At 37.3% G+C, this 15,333-nt stretch overlaps 1 long non-coding RNA gene across 1 annotated transcript; it reads left to right on the forward strand.

Moving 5' to 3' along the window:
- The first annotated feature begins 10,616 nt into the window (after window positions 1–10,616).
- Window positions 10,617–12,182, forward strand: LOC140829787 (uncharacterized). Its single transcript, XR_012117530.1, has 3 exons — window positions 10,617–11,030; window positions 11,405–11,467; window positions 12,055–12,182. It is a non-coding gene; the product is annotated as an uncharacterized lncRNA (long non-coding RNA).
- Window positions 12,183–15,333: the final 3,151 nt, after the last annotated feature.

A 15,333-nucleotide genomic window follows, 5' to 3' on the forward strand; every position in this document is an offset into this window, starting at 1 on the left:
TAAACAACAAAGCTCTTGAATGGCATGAAGAAATCTACAAGCTTCCTCCTACCTTGAATCTTTCCTTCAAATTAAGCCCACCACCAACTAGGTAGATCCTCTCATATTTTGCACTAGAAAAATATGAGGATTTTTCAAAGAGAAGTGTAGTGTTCCTCAACAAATTGAAGAACAAAAATTTTGGAGAAAAATGGGGAGAAAAAAACTTGGAGAATTTCGGCCAAGAGGGGTTGAATCAATGGGAGGGAGACTTGTCTTGGTCCTTGAAAAAGTTGAGGCATAAAGTTGCATGCCATGCCTTGAAAACTCAAAAAGTAGTCTCCCAACCTTTCACCTCCCATGCATGCATATTATATGGTTTTTATCAAAATAAAAACCATGGACTAAATTTAATTATCTCAAACATATTTGAGACTAATTAAACATTACTTGAATTTACCCAAGTTCCACTAGTTAAATAATTAATTTAAATTGAGCTCTACAAGACTCAATATAATTTAATTAATTCAATACTTGAATTAATTTAATTATTTGGACTCTACTAGGTCCACTAGTGTTTAATTAATTCAACACTTGAATTAATTTAATTTAGTCCATAGTAATGTTTATGAAAATCACAATTTTCAATATACATTATTCACTTGGCCAAATGTTAATTTAGGAACACTTCCATAAATTAAAATTTACATTTCTCTCATAGAAGTCATACTTCTAATTTTCCTTACGCTTATAAACTCCTTTATAAGCCGTTCAATACATTGAACTATTTTTACTTCTCAACGGGATCTAGAAAGCTAGTACTTGTGTGGCCCTCAATGGTTCATTGATACAACTAGCCGTGTGTTCACATCTCAATGTGATTCGGACTAAACATGTCCTTATATGAGCATACCCCAATTGCTCCATTCTTACTTATCAACACCTTGATAACAAGAACGTCAGAACTCAAGTCTGATAGTACCCAAACAATCATGTTAAACGCCTAGCAGCATCGTTTACATAATTCCCTAGGTATCAAATGATAGTGCCTGCAAGAACCATTCTATTATGGTTAGCGTACAGTACGGTCCCTTCAACTCATATATCCCGACCGATTCGACAACCATTGGTTTATCGAGAGTTGGTAATGAATCGATACTATGTGTCATGTCGTAGTTGCATCGATGGTGTAATCTATGAAACCCCTTTCGTAATTACCACCATACTCTGGCCAGAGATTTCAACCTACATACACATGATAACACATAGGATATCCATACCCGAAGGTAAGCGGTGAATCCCCCACTACAATGCATCGACTCCTATGTGTTTCGACAGAACACCCAACCTTGCCACCTGATGACCCATGAGAGTCGGTAAACAAGTCAAAGTTTAATTCTAGCACATAGAGTCTCAATGTTGTCCCGGGTCATAAGGACTAATGGTGTACAACCATAAACCAGGACTTTTCCACTCGATAAGTGAGAACCACTTGGAAAGTCCTTTAATGGAGGGTTGTTCAGTGCACTCTACCAGGAGCACCTATCTGCATGCTCGGACATCACAATGTCCCCTACCAATGAAACATGGTACTCACATCGCAGATACTAGTCTCTAACTCGAGCGGCCTATATCCTTCTTAGTGGCGGCTGAATCGACTAGGAACCGTTTAGAATATACAGTATTACAAATATGAGTTTCATGATACTCATCATATGAGCATCTCATATTCTTTCTACTATTTGTATATTCAAGGGCTTTATTTATGCAACTAGCATGGGTATACAGATAAAGATTTGCCAAAATAATAATTTCAAATATTATTAAAATAAAGACTGCTTATACATAGAGTTTCATTGTGAACACTCGGCCAACACTTGGCTCGACGGGCACCTACTCTAACATGATCGCCTTGGAAAACGACCATTTCAGGCACCACACCGTCCTCCTCAGTCACAGCATCAGAATAAGAGATCTTTCCAGGTTCCACCCAGGAACAGAGGGCCGTAGCAACAACAGCGGGGACGAGCCGTCCCGAGGACAGTGGAGTATCCAGTCTGTGCCAGGTGCTCACGTCGTCACGCTGGGCCTTGTATGTATGGTTCGGCAAAGTGTTACAAATGCGGTAGTACTGACCACATATTTAAGAATTGCCCACAGAAGAATCTGCTCACCCAAGGTAGAGTTTTTGCTCTCCATGCTGCGGAGACTAACCCGGAGACGATGCTCATGACAGGTTCGTAAATCCTTAAGTTGTATTTGAAGTTTAATGTTTTGGGTTAATATCTTGAACTTAGAATTTATGATAGGATTGCATGCTCTAATCGGTGTTATTTACGAGAATTTAGTTTAGAAGAACTTTGACCTTTGCATGTCTATAAGCATAGTCTTGTAAAACTATTGGGTTTAGCATAATATTCCAATCTTTCAGGGAGATTCTTTATAGCCGGTTCAGCTACGAAAGCCTCGATAGATTCAGGGGCTACCCATTCGTTCATTTCAGAAACTTTTGCAAATTCTCTCAAGATCAAATCAATTGGGCTCGACATAGCGTATTCAGTAGCATTGCCTTCTGGAGAGGAGATGATAGCTACTAATATGATCCGAGATATAGACCTTGAACTTCATGGTAACCTTGTGTATGCGGATCTGATCATTCTGCCGATGCCAGAATTTGATATCATTCTAGGGATGGACTGGCTACTGAGGAACCGAGTTTTGATTGACTTCCAACAGAGATCAGTTCTCGTCCGACCGCTTGTGATGGAACAATTCTTATTCGAGCCAGACAAGTATTTTAATTTACCGCGTATGATATCTTGTGTCCAGGATAGGAAGCTCATTTGTAGAGGGTGCCGAGTATTTTTAGCTACTCTTGTATCCGTTCCCGAGACGCCCAAACAGCCAGCATCCGATGTTCCAATTGTCCGGGATTTTCTAGACGTTTTTCCTGATGACGTCTCTGGATTACCACTTGTGCGAGAGGTGGAATTTTCTATTGAGCTTATGCCTGGTACGGCACCGATCTCAAAGGCTCCGTACAGATTAGCACCGACGGAGATGACAGAACTCAAGAAACAGATTCAGGAACTTCTTGACAAGGAGTTCATTCGCCCGAGCTTTTCGCCATGGGGCGCACCAGTATTGGTTGTGAAGAAAAAAGATGGTTCGATGAGGCTCTGCATTGATTACCGGGAGTTGAACAACGTTACAGTGAAGAACAAATACCCACTCCTGAGGATAGAGGATTTATTTGATCAATTGAAGGGAGCTTCGGTATTCTCCAAGATTGATCTGCGTTCTGGTTATCATCAGCTGAGAGTGAAAGATGCCGACGTTCTCAAGACTGCTTTCAGGACTCGTTATGGCCACTTCGAGTTTCTTGTGATGCCATTCGGTTTGACGAATGCGCCAGCGATCTTCATGGATCTCATGAATCGTGTATTCCAGCCGTATCTTGATCAGTTCGTGATAGTGTTCATAGATGATATTCTCATCTACTCAAAGAATCAAGAGGATCACAACAGACATCTGACCATAGTACTGCAGACCTTACAAAAGCACAAACTATTCGTGAAGTTCAGTAAATGCGAGTTCTGGTTAGAGAAAGTGGCGTTCTTAGGCCATGTCATTTCTAGCAGTGGAATCGAGGTAGACCCGGTGAAAGTTGCAGCAGTCAGGGATTGGGTTTTGCCGCAAAATGCATCAGAGATCCGTAGTTTCCTTGGACTAGCAGGATACTATCGGAAGTTTATTCGGGGATTTTCCTCCATCGCAGTTCCAATCACATCATTGACGAAGAAGAATGTTAAGTATGTGTGGAGCGAGGACTGTCAGAAGAGCTTCGATACATTGAAGCAAGCTCTTATTTCAGCACCAGTATTGGCCATGCCTTCAGGACCCGGAGACTTTGTTCTTTATACCGATGCTTCAAAACTCGGGTTAGGCGCGGTATTGATGCAGCATGGGAAGGTGATAGCATATGCTTCTCGACAGTTGAAGATTCATGAGAAGAATTATCCTACCCATGACCTATAGTTGGCAGCTGTAGTATTTGCATTGAAGATTTGGAGACATTATTTGTACGGAGAGAAGTGTCAGATCTTTACCGATCACAAAAGTCTCAAATACTTCTTTACACAGAAAGAGTTGAATATGCGGCAGAGGCGTTGGTTGGAGTTAGTTAAGGACTACGACTGTGACATTAGCTATCATCCTGGCAAAGCTAATGTAGTTGCAGACGCGTTGAGCAGGAAAGTCGCAGGGATGACTCATTTGGTGGTTTTGAGACCTCTTCAGTCTGAGATGCAGAGGTTTGATCTAGAGACATATCCTCGAGGTAGAGTACCTCGTCTATCTACTTTGACGATTCAGTCTTCTTTTCTAGACCATATTTGCAGTGGACAGTTAGCAGACGAGCAGTTGGCTAAGTGGAGACAGAGAGATGAAGCCAAGGGCAGTATCCTGTACGCAGTTAGAGACGGTATTGTCAGATATCGAGACAGAATATGGGTTCCTAGCAGTGATTCTATTCGAGCAGATATCTTATCTGAGACCCATATGTCGCCGTACTCTATACATCCAGGGAGTACGAAGATGTAAAAAGACCTGCAGTTATTATACTGGTGGCCAGGAATGAAGAGGGATATCAGACGTTTTGTATCCGAGTGTCTGACGTGTCAGCTAGTAAAAGTGGAACATCAGAGACCAGCAGGGTTGCTCAAGCCTCTTCCTATTCCCGAGTGGAAATGGGAGAATGTCACCATGGATTTCGTTGTCGGTTTGCCGAAGTCAGTCAGAGGGTCGAATGCTATATGGGTGATTGTTGATTGTCTTACCAAGTCAGATCATTTCTTGCCTATTAAGACTACTTTCTCCATGATCCAGTATGCAAAGTTATATATCCGGGAGATCGTTAGACTTAATGGTATTCCCGTTTCTATAGTGTCTGACCGAGATCCTAGATTCACTTCCTCATTTTGGAAGAGTCTACATTCAGCTATGGGTACAAAGTTGTTGTTTAGCACAGCTTTTCACCCACAGACAGATGGTCAGTCCGAGAAAGTTATCCAGATTTTGGAAGATCTTCTTCGTGCATGTGTTCTAGATTTCTCCGGAGTTGGGAATCAAAGCTACCGTTGGTGGCGTTTACCTATAACAACAGTTTTCAGTCGTCTATAGGTATGGCTCCATATGAAGCACTGTACGGTCGCAAGTGTAGATCTCCTATTCATTGGGATGAAGTGGGGGAGAGATCAGAGTTGGGTCCGGAGATTGTGCAGTAGGCTGCTGATGTAGTAGTCAAGATTCGTGATAGGATGAAGACTGCTCAGAGTAGACAGAAGAGTTATGCGGATCAGAGGAGGAGAGATTTAGAGTTTGCTGTTGGTGACCATGTTTTCGTGAAGATTGCACCGATGAAAGGTGTCATGCGGTTCGGAAAGAAAGGAAAGCTCAGTCCGAGATTCATTGGACCATTTGAGATCCTCGACAGATTTGGGACATTAGCTTATCGTGTTGCTCTTCCGCCGAATCTGGCCGGAGTGCACAACGTCTTTCACGTCTCCATGTTGAGGAAGTATATGGCGAATCCATCGCATGTTTTGAACTTTGAACCATTGCAGCTCACTCTGAACTTGTCATATGAGGAAAGACCGGTGCAAATCTTGGACAGACAGGAGAAAAAGCTTCGGAACAAAATAGTCAAGCTTGTGAAAGTCAAATGGCACAATCATTCGGAGGAGGAAGCTACGTGGGAATCTGAGCCGGAGATGAGGAGTCGTTATCCTGAGTTATTCGGTAAGTTTTAATTTCGGGGACGAAATTTCTTTTAAGGGGGGTAGAGTTGTAGAACACGAAAATTTAATTACGTATAAACCATGCATAATTGTCATTATTTAAATTAAATATGAAGTTTTAAATCATGATTATTTATTTTAAAGGTAGATGTTTAGTTTTATCTTTTCAAGATGAATACGCGAGGTCGGACCAGAGTTTGGAGATTAAAGATAAGATTAATAATAAGAAAAATATTCCTAAATTTAATTTAAGGCAAGAAATAATTTAATTTAAAGAAATAGAATGTTTTAAGATTTATTAATTAATTAGAACAAAGATGTTAAATAAATTCTTTTGGGTTTCATATTTAATTTAAAGCTTAAATTAAAATGTGTAAATAAATGAGGATGAAATTAATCTAGGTATATTATATATTCAAGAAATTAAACATAGCATTTAAATAATTAAATTTTAAAACATGCAATGCCATACAAGAGTTTAGTCTAAATAAAGGTGTAAATTCACTAAAATGTATAATGGATATTTAAAACCATAAACAATTAAGATGCAAGATTAGACCATAACATACCATGTAAAATTAGTAGGAAATGGGTCAACCCTTTTAAAACAAATTCAAATGTGGAGTAAACCCATTCAAGTCACTCCTAAATGGCTTCTATAGTGTATTCATGTTCCACATTTAAGTCACCAATTATGATTAATTCAAATACCATATTACACCCCATTTCTTCTCAACTCATTTCTCTATCAAATCATCATGTGAAGCAGAAAAAAAAAAAAGAAACAAATTAACGGCAGTAAGGTATGAGAAGAAAATTCAAAACCATCCAACTCCTTTACTTGTAACCTCCCACCTTAATGCATTTTATGGCATCTTTAACAACTCTTGTAACCCTCATCTCCCTTACATAACACCCCTACATCCTATATACTCAAAAATATCAGCAACAATAAAATAAATTAGCAGCAAGAATAAGGGAAAGGGATCGGCAGAAAATTGGAATGAAAGTGTATTTCAAATTCCATCCAACTTCATCACCTGTAACTCTCTCCTAAATGCACTTCAAGACACCTTTAACCCCACTATTAGCATTCCTCTTCCTTACCTACATACCCTACACACATATGCACGAAATATCAGAAGAAAACATCTGCTGAAAAATCGTGAAAGCAACAGCAAAAACAGTAGCAAAAACAAGAGGAAAGAATTCGACTCCGTTCCGTCGCGTCGTATTGATTTGTTTTCTTCAAAACAAATTCCAGGCATGTATATATTGTTTTTTTTCCTCTTCAATCAAGTCCTATAGATATTTTTAAACCATTAATAACCATGATTCAAGCAATATATCGAAATTGACAGCAAGTTCTAAAGAAAAAAAAAATCTGCACAGATTTTTTTTTTATTGCTCTTTTGTGTTCATCTTCACGGTTGCGTTGTTTTGCTGAATCTAGGTGATTGCTTCGACTCCAGGCTATCAGGGTTACATATAGGCATGTTTCAGAGGGTGTTATGGTGTTGTTAGTCCACTTGTTTAAGTCCATACACTCAGTATAAAGAATTGACAGCAACGTACATTTCCATGAGCTATAGATTGCGTCCAGATTTTTGTCATTTGATTGTTTAGGGAGAGAGTTTGAATCATGGCTTTCCTAAGGACTGTAGCCATGGTTAGGACCCTCCCTTATCATGCCTAGGACGTGACCACGGCAGTCATTCCATGCTTGGTTCACGGCCCATCAGATTTTTACAGCAACATAGCATACATCCCACAGTTTCAAAATTCTGAGTTTTTGGGTGAATGAGTTTCGGTTTTTGGGAGATGGATGGATTTTGGTTGGCTTGTAGGCCATAACCACGGTTCATACAACACCCCACCATGTCTAGATCGAGCCATGGTCGATCAAATGGCCATTGGAACGACCCAAGACAGTAAAACAAGTCAATATACCACACTACACAACAAGGGGTGCTCTCGGGTGGGAGCTGTGAGTGTCTTAGGTAATGACTTGGTTTGTGGTTGGCTTTTAGCCCTTAGCCACGGTCCAAGCCATGCCTCAGGATGTCGGTAAGAGTCCTTGGGCGGTGGTTCAAGCCCATGGTCATTATTTTCAGAGTTTACTCCACAAACAAGCAAGCTGCCGCTGCTGTAATTTGACAGCAACCTTCAGCTTCGGTTTTGGTGCTTATTTGAGTTCTAGGTTGGCTTTTAGCCCATGGCCTTGGACTAGACAGTACCTCAATGAGTTCGAAAGGTCATGTTTTTGGCCGTTCGTGATTTGGTCGAGTTTAGAGGTCATACGAGAATTTACAGTGAAAAGTGTCAAAATGACTCTCGAAAGAGTGTTTTATGTTTTTGGATTTCTTTCACCTATTTTCGTGTTTTGCAATTCTTATGCATATTTTTCAGTATGTATGGGGTATTTTTAATCATGGTTAAACGTCGGTTTAATGTTGGTTCGGGTTGGTACGAAGCCATGATTAAAAATAAAGTTGTTGGTCATAATCGTCTCGTTTTTGGTTTAGTGGTTAAGTTTTTGTCAAGTTAAAATTATTTGCATGTGTCACATATTAGAATTATGTCGCAGCGAGCCTGGGAGCGATCCAACTCATCCGGTAAAAATAAGGTTATAATTATATTACGTGCATAAAAATATAAAATGTTTATTTTTGAGATATATGCTATATGTCTTGTGGCCACCTTACGCTTATGGGTTTGGAAGTCGGTAGGAACAACAGAGGGCCTCTCCGCCCGGTGACTTACGACAGATTTATGATTATGTATGGGTACGGACATCCAGTCCAAGGGCTGTGATTGATCTCTACCGCCCAGTATACTGTGGTTTAGTCTGATTAGGCACTTACGCTATGTTATGGGCCACTAGCTTAGAAACATTATCTCTACCAGTAAAATTATGATATGTTATGACAGAGCTCTATTGAGCAAAGCTTTTACGTATGATTTTTAGATATGCACGTAGTTATAATTATTCATGATATGATTTTTTCGTACGCTTTATGATACTTTATTTTTACGTTGCATGTGATTTTACAATATATTTACTTGTTATTCACGATATATACATGTTGAGTCTTTAGACTCACTAGAGTTGATTGTTGTAGGTATTGATGAGGTCGGGACCTCGGACGGAGACCAGTGAGCGATCTTGGGACAACAGTAGTAAACCCGAGGACCTCATGATTTAATTTATGCACCTTTTATTATGCAAACTCAGTTTTAATATGTTGGATTATTCTAAATTGATGTTTACGTTGGATTATTTTTAAATTGTTGGTTGAAAACATTATTCATTTCCGTTGTTATTTAAAGTTAATAATTATTTACATGATTATTTTAATTAAATGAGATAAAATAATTATTTACTTAGAAAATTTTTAATAATTCCGCAAAATTATGAATACAAAAATACGGGCCTTTACAACGAGAGTAATTTAAGTATAAATTTCTTATGTTTAAAGTTTGGAATTAAAATATTAAAGTTTGAGTTAATTCGTGGATTAAACTATCTACAAATTAATGATTGTGAAGTTAAATCAAAAGCCTCGAATTTAAGATAAATAAAAATATGAAAAATTTAATTTAAACAAATAATTGTTTGGGATGGTCTAGAGTTAACGAAAGTAAGTAAAAGTCAAAATCAAGAAATTCTAACTCTGGGGGTAAAACGATCATTTTACACAAAAATGGTAGAAATCTTGACAGTGCTCTGAATGCTGTCAAATATGTTAATATTCTTATTTTAAGGGTTTATGAAATGATAGGATGTAAAGTTTGTGGAAAAAAACATGTTGCATCCTTGGTTTAAAGGAAAAATGATTTATATTTGGTTAAATTTTTATAAGTGATGAAAATACGAAATGTTGAAGGAGGTGAAGTGATTGTGACTAATAAAATGGTGCGATGTTAAAATGATTATGATGATATGATAATATGTAAGGCCAATGCTCAGTTGACGAGTGAGAATGTCGTTGATGTCCCCATCGCCCAGTAATGTGGTTACACATAGATGGACCCATCGACCTTCGGCTAAAACGAAAATCATAATTAACGATCTGAATTCAATAAGAAAGAAAATTATATATGTATATGATGAAAAAGAAAATGTATATGATGAAAAAAAAATTCTTAAGGTTATGCATGTTCATGAAAAGTATTTTAAGTAAAAATATTTTCACTGTTGCATGTAGATGCATATGTATTTCTTGTTATCACGGTTAAGGTTTTATGAGTCAATAGACTCACTAGGTGTGATTGATGCAAGTGAGCACGATATTGATGTTGTTGAGAGACCTGATGGTTGATCTTGCTGGACTGAAGGTGCACATAATCCGAGGACCAGCGCTAGTTTTACGCAATTTAAATTCAGTTTTGTGATTTAAGTTTACGTTAAAGATTTTTGTGACTTTTATTATACTTTTGAGAGTTTTTTGAGAAGATTTTAGATTTAGTTTTATTTTGAAATATTGTTAAGTTTAGGTTTGGTAAAAGATTCATGATTTTATGTTTTGAAATTTTCCTTTGAATTTTCAAATATAGTTGGTAGTTTATTTTTAAAATGGGGAAAAGCTAATTTAAAAATACATGTCTATGTATATGTATATATATTCGGCCGAAGTAAAAGAGGAATCCAATTAAGAAGATAATCACACCTCCCTCACTGCACTTCTAGAAGAAAAAATTTGTTACATGTGAATCCACTAGGTGTTGCCTCGTGTGTTGCCACACCTGATCGGAACACTTGTTCAAAATCTGAAACGACCTCGACTTACTTTTTTTAATAAATCATAAACTTGAAAATACTAAATGTAAGGCCCGAGATGTTATCAATTTTATGAGACCCCGAAAAGAAAATATTATTGATGGCATTTTTGTAATTAAGTGGAAAAATACTTAATTTAAATTTGATGGCAATTTTGTAATTAAGTGGAAAAATACTTGATTTAAATTTGATGGCAATTTCGTAATTATTGGGGGGCCGATTTGCAAATAGTGAAAAGTTGAGGGACTAAAGTGCAAATATGGAAAGTTGAGTGGGACACTTGTCACCACTAGACAACTTGATATATATAAATGGTCTTCATTCTTCAAGCCTTCAGTAAGGAAACAAGCGAGAGTTCCATGGAAATCCTTAAATTCCTTACATCTTAGAAAATTGATTTTGCAAGTATCGGTGATCCGATTTTTAATCCGAGCACAGTTGTGAGTTCCCCTCGTCAAGAGCTACACAAGGACGTAAGTTTTATTAAGTTTTATATTGATTCAAAAATATGATGTTGGAGAAATTGTGATTTGATCATTATTATGTGTTATGGGAATACTACATATTGCATAATCAAAGTCTGATCGAAGAACAGACTGGTTATGAAATTGTTATGCTTTTCTGATTATACCGATTGAAAATGGGACAGATTTGCATTATGAATTGATTATGGTTTATATCAGATATGGGTTATGATTTGTAATTAATATCTGGTGATATTGTATTGACGGGAATATCGGGATTGTGCCGTTATGCCGTTGGTTTTGAATTAAATCCAGATTAATCAGATTTAGTGTTGAATTGAGAATGAAATATTGATATTATGATTCTCGATATGTCCTTTCAGATTTACAGAGACAGTCTTGAGTTCAGAACTGATATTGCTTCAGACTGAGACTACAAACGAAAGGTATAATTCATGTGACTTTGGGGAGATACAACTCAAATGAGATTCAATTTGAGTTCCCAACAAAATCTCATACTAGAATTGTTGTTTATCTTTTGATATGATTATGATTTGTTTATAGATTTATATTCAAATTTTTTGATATGATTATGCTTTGTTTATTGATTTATATTCAAGAATTTAAGATAGGAGAGTCATTGGCAGATTTGTCAAACTTCTAGACGTTCGGTGTATCGACGCATAGGAGCAGACTTCCTCCGATTGTAGACATTCGATACAGACATGACCGAAGACTAGGAATAAGATTTACCATCACCCCGATTGGGAGGGTAGGTAACAGACAGTGACGTCTTATTCACACCGGGATCACTAGAGTTAGAGTTGAGTCGAGTCAAGACAGGATTTGATTGAATTGCATGCTTATATGATTGGTTTCATAGACTATGGAACCTATTGCTTTTAATTTGATTAATTATAGTATGCTTCATGATTTATTTTGTGTATATGCATGCATAACATGTTTTATACTGGGATTTGTTCTCACCGGAGTTTCCGGCTGTTGTCATGTCTGAATGTGTGCATAACAACAGGTGGGGCAGGATCAGTGTTATGACAGAGATGAGATCGAAATAGAGTGGAGACTTCGGGTGCAAAAGATTTCTAATGGTTTTTACTAGACTTGTACTACGTATGGTTTGTAGTTTGTATTAAACACTAGTTTGTATGAATGTATTAGACCAAGTGATGTACTTATGCTTGTTGTAATTAAATAAAGAAAGATCTTATGCTTAGTTTATATACATTTGATTTAATGTTAAAAGCAAAAAAAATTTGACCCACATTTTTGAATAAAGATCTGATTAATCCCGAAAAGAATTGAGTTAGAGCCCGGGTCCCCACACTAAATAATATAACTTAAAATTTTCCTAAATCATAATAATTTAACATTTAAAATCTTAAGTATATAAAAATATCTAGAAATCATCAACTAACTAAAAATCCTACATCGACATTTAAAAAGATCAACTAACATAAAATTAAAGCATAAAACTCCCTAATAAAATCATTAACAAAAATATTTAAATCTTTTATTTTTCAAGCAAGTACGGAAAATAAAGGTCCCACGGGAGTGTACTGCAGCACTCGATCGTCAGTGCCTGCCATAATATATTAAATCCTGCATCATACAAACCTAGTGAGTCTAATGACTCAACACGTTCTAAAAATGAATAACAAATAATACATATACAATCACAAGCATTTTAAAAATATCATACTTTTATTTAAAATTGCTTTTAAACATAAATAAACCATTTAAAATAATTTTAAGCATAAATAAATCATTTTTAAACTTTTAAGCACAAATCATATATCATAAAATCATAAAAATTGTAAAGCTTTCAATCCTTTATCATTTTAAGTGAAGTTTGATCCTTAAAAGTTACTTTATTTTATTATTTGGTCGACTAATCAGTTTTCAGCTCCACATGGCCCATGGGGGTGGGCACTAGGCTCCACCGTGAAAATACGATCGTCGAGGTCCTCTGGGCCTTGGCCCTTAAGATATCCTCACAAAATAATATATCATATTTTTTGTCACAGCCAATTCACATCCCTCAAAATATTTTTCATTTTCTTTTAAAAGCGTAAAATATCATAACTTTTCAAAAATAGTATTTTAACAGTAATGATTTCACAGCTTTACCATAAATCATAAATATCATCTTTTCATCAAAATCATCATTTTAAATCATAAAATATCATTTAAAATGCATTATGATGATGCTGCCAAGCTTTTACGTATTACCCAAGTGTAAAATGACCGTTTTTCCTCTATATGTAATATTTCTTGATCTTTATTTTTTTTACGTTTAATGACATGGGATTATCCCAAATAATTAATTAAACTTAAATCTAATTTTTCATAATTTTATTTATCTTAATTCGAGACTTTTCGATTAATTCTTTAATTAACTATTCGTGAGGCGTTTAATTCTCGAATAAATTCAAAAATTAATATTTTCTCCCCAAATTTTAAGCATAACCTTTTTAATACTTAATCTACCCTTGTAAGCCATGAACCACACCCGTGGACCCATGGTTCCAATTTTAATTCATTAAATTCAAATATGACCCTTAATGAAGATCACCGAGCCAACTCCCAATTCCACCGAGCCATGGTCGACCCACCTCAAGCCAGACTCTAGCCAACCCACCTAGGCACCCTCCTGACCAGCCTTGACCCATAGAACCAGACCCTAGCTCGTTCAAACTCTCCTGGACTGAAGACCTTGGTTGCGCACAAGATGCTACTCACGCTATTAAACTCCTAGCCAACCTAGGACTCTTATACTCGAGTCACCACTGAGCCACCTGACCCTAACCAACCCTGGACCACGCCCAGACCCAACCAATCCCCTGACCTCATGCACGAAGCCCTGCACCTTGACCCAAAGCTGCACGCATGGTTTGCCACGCACGCTAAAAGACTCCTAGCCAACCTAGGACTCCCCTAGCCACTTAACCAGCGATCACGCCCAGACCCTCACTGACCCTGGATCACGCCCAAACCCAGCCTAAGCCCAACCCAGCCCCTGAACCCACGCACGAGCCAGCTGAACCAGGAACAACTTGTGCGCACCTATGATGCTTCCTCATGCTTTTGCTCGAGCCGGCAGTGAACCCAGCCGCACCAACCCCTGGCCTAGCCTTTGAACCTCTTCCTTAGACCCTATAGGCCCAACCTAGCCAGCCTAACTCTCTCCCAGCAGCCTGCTAGTCCAAACCGACGCACACATGCCATGTTAAGAGTCCTAGCCCAATATGGCTTTTCCTTCGTTGCTCTCAAAGAGTCCTAGCTCAGCTAGGACTCTCCCTAGCTCTAGTACAAGACCCTAGCCAAGCCCCAATCAGGTCTGGCCAAGCCCCAAGTGCCCATGCAAAACTAGCCGACCCCATGACTCAAGCAAATGGGCTTGAGTTTTGGGCTTGCAAGCTTAGGAGCAGTTGGGCCTTCTTAAATTGATTAAATTGGGCCCAATAACTCTTATTTAATTAAAACATAAAATTTTATAAAATTAGTTTCCCAAAAATAATATTTTTGATCTTCTAAAAACTCATCGTTTGCCCAAAACCGGCTTCTCGAGAAAAATCGTGCTCGACTCGTAAAATAATTCGAAATCTAATATTTTTAGAAAAAATAAATCATTTTTAATCATATTAGGAAGCCTTGAAAATATTAAAAAAAAAAACTTATTATTGTCTTGGTCACCCCAGGTCTTCTATCCCCTTGCCTATTATCGAATATTCGGGTAAAATCCTCCAATTTCATGTAATCATATCATATAATCATGTAATCATACCTTTAGTAATTTAATAAATATCACGCAAGTTTAAAAAATTAATTAAATTAAACAATTAAGCAATTTAAATAATTTTGCATGCATGTGGTTTACGTATGTTTGGTTTGTCGGACGTTACAAACTCATTATGTCTTAATTCAATAACTTCTGAAACTTTAAGAGCAAATTCATATTTGGAAGCTGATGATGAAGAAATCATTTTAGAGAGTTTACATAAAATATGTGAAGAGCTGTATGCTGACTGGATTAAGAGAAACAAGTTGAACTTAACTTTCACAAAGGAGAATACAGAGATGAAGTCTGTAGTTGCCGAACTCGAAGTGATCTTAAGTAAAAAAGATATGGAATTGTGCAAAGCCAAATATGAGCTTAGGAACACGACTGAAACCCTTGCCAATTTAAAACTCGAGTACATCTAAGCTTCATTCCATACTAATGATGGGAAAAGAAGGTAAGACTAGTTTAGGCTTCAAAAACAGTGTCTTCAAAGTTGGAGAATCATCTAAA

This window comes from Primulina eburnea, chromosome 4 (genome assembly GCF_022965805.1).
Source record: "Primulina eburnea isolate SZY01 chromosome 4, ASM2296580v1, whole genome shotgun sequence".
NCBI classification, from domain to species: domain Eukaryota; kingdom Viridiplantae; phylum Streptophyta; class Magnoliopsida; order Lamiales; family Gesneriaceae; genus Primulina; species Primulina eburnea.